Here is a 5,973-nt window from a genome sequence, read left to right on the forward strand (position 1 = left end):
TCACAGTGTTCTGGGCACCAGCCACCGGTAGGGCCTTCACTAGGGATTTAGCTCTATTATTTAGCTCAACGAATCAAAGATTATGGAGTGATGCTAGCTGTCTGCTCTGTTGTCTCTTGATTTGTTTGTTTTGGGTTACGCCCCGTCACTTCTGTTGTAATGGCCTGAGACCTGAGGGTAAATGAGGTGTGAAAGACAATTACATGGTGATAAGTATGGTAATACAAGTCTGTCTCTCTGGAGAGTCCTTGTGCTTGGAGTAGCACTGTCATACAGCCCTCAACCGTTTGACACAGACCAACACTAAATACCACTCTCACAGGAGTGTGTGTGTGTGTGTGTGTGTCAAGTGTTCCACAGGGATGCTGGCCTGTGTTGACTCCAATGCTTCCCACAGTTGTGTCAATACAGGACTATTAAAGGCCCAGTGCACTATTTATTTATTTTTTAATTAACATTATTATTATTTTAAATGTTTTTCATTGGGTGCTGCAGGTAGTTATTGTAGGTTATTGTAGGTAATTATTGTAGGTAAGTATTGTATTCGGCGGACCCCGGCGAAGCACGAGGCTAGCTTACCCACTACTTGGACCAACAAAGCTAGCTAGCTAGCTAGCGGGTAGCTACTGGTAACTTTTAGCAACTGTGGTTAGTTGTTTCCAATGTTATTTCACGCTTAAGAGTACCTGTGATTGAGCCAGCTAGCTGCCACCATTCAGCTGTTTTTCTAACCTCATTATCCGAGGCATTAACGTTAGGTGGTTGGTAGCTGCTGTACTTAATTACAGCTACTGATTGCAGTCTGCCAGTTTGGCTTTATACATAGCTTGGGCTTTGTCGAGTAAGGCTTAAACTATGTATTTAGATTGTAGTTAGGTATTATAGGTAGGCATCGTGGGCTGTATATTATTAAGTAGTATAGGTAGGCATCGTGGGCTGTTGTGGGTAGTTGTTGTGTAGTTATTGTAGGTTACTTTTGTATTCGGCGGTGCCGGGTGTAGCACGAAGCTAGCTAGCTAACTCACCTCCTGGATTAGCTTGCGAGTAGCTATTAGCAACGGTAGCAACTAAAAACAATATCCTTTTAGCCAGCTACATTCGTTCGCAGCGACGCCGTTTTTCAAACAAATTCAACACAGCAGCCATTGCTAGCTAGCCAACACTACCAGCTGGCTGTACTGTAGTAGCTAAATACAATATCTTTGTGCTAGCTAGCCAACGTTTAATCATTGCTGCGTTATGAAAGAACTAGACACGGACACAAATTATCTGTTTAGTGTGTTCACACACTATTGGTAGTTTGTTGTAACCAAGTATTGGTGCTAAACTGTGTGTTATTGGATGCTAGCATGCTAGTTAGCTATGGCGTCATAGTTAGCTAGCTGAATAAAGTAAGTTGAGTCTATTCATTGAAACATTGAACCGCTGTAGTTTACAACAATTCTAATTTCTAAAGTGGAAGTTGGGAGAGTTTTATTCGGGTGGTTCAGTGAAACAATTATAGTTTCTGAGGTGGAAGTTGGGAGTGTTATATTTTTTTGGTGAGGGAGGCCTGCTCTCTCCTTTCCCAGATGTTTAGTTCATTTCATTCCGATCTCCTCTGCATTATTGTAGCCATCTGCTGCAGCCTGTCAACTATGCCTCTGCCTATCCCTGTTCTCTCCTCTCCGCACAGGCTACACAAACGCCTCACACCGCGTGGCTGCTGCCTCTCTAACCTGGTGGTCCCTGCACGCACCACACACCTGGAGTTCCAGGTCTCAGGCAGCCTCTGGAACTGCCGTTCTGCCGCCAACAAGGCTGACTTCATCCCAGCCTATGCTACCCTCCAGTCCCTCGACTTCCTGGCACTGACGGAAACATGGATTACCACTGAAAACACTGCTACTCCTACTGCTCTCTCCTCGTCTGACCATGTGTTCTCGCATACCCCGAGAGCATCTGGTCAGAGGGGTGGTGGCACAGGAATCCTCATCTCTCCCAAGTGGTCATTCTCAATTTTTCCCCTAACCCATCTGTCTATCTCCTCATTTGAATTCCACGCTGTCACAGTCACTAGCCCATTTAAGCTTAATATCCTTGTCATCTATCGCCCTCCAGGTTCCCTTGGAGAGTTCATCAATGAGCTTGACGCCTTGATAAGTTCCTTTCCTGAGGATGGCTCACCCTTCACAGTTTTGGGGGATTTCAACCTCCCTACGTCTACATTTGACTCATTTCTCTCTGCCTCCTTCTTTCCACTCCTCTCCTCTTTTGACCTCACCCTCTCACCGTCCCCCCCTACTCACAAGGCAGGCAATACGCTTGACTTCATCTTTACTAGATGTTGCTCTTCTACTAATCTCACTGCAACTCCCCTCCATGTCTCCGACCACTACTTTGTATCCTTTTCTCTCTCGCTCTCCTCCAACACTACTCACTCTGCCCCTACACAGATGGTAACGCGCCGCCGCAACCTTCGCTCTCTCTCTCCCACTACTCTCTCCTCTTCCATCCTATCATCTCTTCCCTCTGCTCAATCCTTCTCCCTCCAATCTCCTGATTCTGCCTCCTCAACCCTCCTCTCCTCCCTTTCTGCCTCCTTTGACTCCCTGTGTCCCCTATCCTCCCGGCCGGCTCGGTCCTCCCCTCCAGCTCCGTGGCTTGATGACTCATTGCGAGCTCACAGAACAGAGCTCCGGGCAGCGGAGCGGAAATGGAAGAAAACTAAACTCCCTGCCGACCTGGCATCTTTTCACTCCCTCCTCTCTACATTTTCTTCATCTGTTTCTGCTGCTAAGGCCACTTTCTACCACTCTAAATTCCAAGCATCTTCCTCTAACCCTAGGAAGCTCTTTGCCACATTCTCCTCCTGCTGAATCCACTTTGAAAAGAAGGTTGACGACATCCGATCCTCGTTTGTTAAGTCTAATGACACTGCTGGTCCTGCTCACACTGCCCTACCCTATGCTTTGACTTCTTTCTCCCCTCTCTCTCCAGATAAAATCTTGCGACTAGTGACTGCTGGCCGCCCAACAACCTGCCCGCTTGACCCCATCCCCTCCTCTCTTCTCCAGACCATCTCCGGTGACCTTCTCCCCTACCTCACCTCGCTGATCAACTCATCCTTGACCGCTGGCCATGTCCCTTCCGTCTTCAAGAGAGCGAGAGTTGCACCCCTTCTCAAAAAACCAACACTCGATCCCACTGATGTCAACAACTACAGACCAGTATCCCTTCTTTCTTTTCTTTCCAAAACTATTGAGTGTGCCGTCTTTAGCCAACTCTCTTGCTATCTCTCTCAGAATGACCTTCTTGATCCAAACCAGTCAGGTTTCAGGACTGGTCATTCAACTGAGACTGCTCTTCTTTGTGTCACGGAGGCTCTCCGCACTGCTAAAGCTAACTCTCTCTCCTCTGCTCTTGTCCTTCTAGACCTGTCTGCTGCCTTTGATACTGTGAACCATCAGATCCTCCTCTCCACCCTCTCCGAGCTGGGCATCTCCGGCGCGGCTCACTCCTGGATTGCGTCCTACCTGACCGGTCGCTCCTACCAAGTGGCGTGGCGAGAAGCTGTCTCCGCACCACGTGCTCTCACCACTGGTGTCCCCCTTGGCTCAGTTCTAGGCCCTCTCCTTTTCTCCCTATACACCAAGTCACTTGGCTCTGTCATATCCTCACATGGCCTCTCCTATCATTGCTACGCTGACGATACACAACTAATCTTCTCCTTTCCCCCTTCTGATAACCAGGTGGCGAATCGCATCTCTGCATGTCTGGCCGACATATCAGTATGGATGACGGATCACCACCTCAAGCTGAACCCTGGCAAGACGGAGCTGCTCTTCCTCCCGGGGAAGGACTGCCCGTTCCATGATCTCGCCATCACGGTTGACAACTCCGTTGTGTCCTCCTCCCAGAGTGCGAAGAGCCTTGGCGTGACCCTGGACAACACCCTGTCGTTCTCCGCTAACATCAAGGCGGTGACCCGATCCTGCAGGTTCATGCTCTACAACATTCGGAGAGTACGACCCTGCCTTACACAGGAAGCGGTCCTAATCCAGGCACTTGTCATCTCCCGTCTGGATTACTGCAACTCGCTGTTGGCTGGGCTCCCTGCCTGTGCCATTAAACCCCTACAACTCATCCAGAATGCCGCAGCCCGTCTGGTGTTCAACCTTCCCAAGTTCTCTCACGTCACCCCCCTCCTCCGCACACTCCACTGGCTTCCAGTTGAAGCTCGCATCCGTTACAAGACCATGGTGCTTGCCTATGGAGCAGTGAGGGGAACGGCACCTCCGTACCTTCAGGCTCTGATCAGTCCCTACACCCAAACGAGGGCATTGCGTTCATCCACCTCTGGCCTGCTGGCTCCCCTTCCTCTGCGGAAGCATAGTTCCCGCTCAGCCCAGTCAAAACTGTTCGCTGCTCTGGCACCCCAATGGTGGAACAAGCTCCCTCACGACGCCAGGACAGCGGAGTCACTCACCACCTTCCGGAGACATTTGAAACCCCACCTCTTTAAGGAATACCTGGGATAGGATGAAGTAATCCTTTTTTTAAATTTATTTTTATTAGATATGAATTACATACATCTTTATGTGCACTAACTAATATCATAGGATAATTTAATTTGGGGTTCAACACCTGAGGAAGTGGAAACTGAAAACACATTACTTAGATCACTAACTGTAGCCATGAAATGCATTGAAAGGCTGGTCATGACTCACATCAACACCATCATCCCAGAAACCCTGGAACCACTCCAATTTGCATACCGCCCCAACAGATCCACAGATGACACAATCTCTATTGCACTCCACACTGCCCTTTCCCACCTGGATAAAAGGAACACCTATGTGAGAATGCTGTTAATTGACTACAGCTCAGTGTTTAACACCATGGTGCCCTCCAAGCTATTCAATATGCTAAGGTTCTTGGGACTAAACACTTCCCTTTATTCAATTTTTTTACACTGACTCTTTATTGCACATGCTCGATGTACACTCACTGGACTCCACACACTCACAACACTCCAACACACACACAAAAAACACATGCATATTGACGCCACAGACACACACACACACATTCACATTCCTTCACTCTCCTCACATACGCTGCTGCTACTCTTTTTTTATTATCTATGCGTAGTCACTTTACCACTACTTACATGTACATACTACCTCAATTACCTCGACTAACCCGTAACCCTGCACGTTGACTTGGTACTGGTACCCCTTGTATATAGCCTTGTTATTGTTATTTTATTGTGTTACTATTTTTCCTTTAGTTCATTCGAATCCAGGCTCTGTCGTAGCCGGCCGCGACCGGGAGACCCATGGGGCGGCGCACAATTGGCCCAGCGTCGTCCAGGGTATGGGAGGGAATGGCCAACAGGGATGTAGCTCAGTTGGTAGAGCATGGCGTTTGCAATGCCAGGGTTGTGGGTTCGATTCCCACAGGGTGCCAGTATGAAACATTAAAAAAATAATAATGTATGCACTCACTAACTGTAAGTTGCTCTGGATAAGAGCGTCTGCTAAATGACTAAAACTGTTTGTTTTTTAAAAGTAAAATCTAGCACATTTTTCTTACATTGTTGGTTAAGGGCTCCTTAGTCAGGGTCAGGTTTACACCTGTTATATTCAGCGCATGTGACAAATATAATTGATTTGATTTAACTCTAAATATAATACCCACTGCCGCCCATGGGTCTCCCGAGTGGCGCAGTGGTCTAAGGCACTGCATCGCAGTGCTAGCTGTGCCACTAGAGATCCTGGTTCGAGTCCAGGCTCTGTCGCTGCCTGCCGTGACCGGGAGACCCATGGGGCGGTGCACAATTGGCCCAGGTTAGGAGGGTTTGGCCAGCAGGGGTGTTCTTGTCCCATTGCGCACTAGCGGCTCCTGTCGTCAGGTGTACGGTGTTTCCCCTGGCTGGTTAAGCGGGCATTGGGTCAAGAAGTAGTGTGGCTCGGCTGGGTTGTGTTTCGG

Source organism: Coregonus lavaretus (assembly GCF_964263955.1).
Source record: "Coregonus lavaretus genome assembly, chromosome: 28".
Lineage (NCBI taxonomy): Eukaryota > Metazoa > Chordata > Actinopteri > Salmoniformes > Salmonidae > Coregonus > Coregonus lavaretus.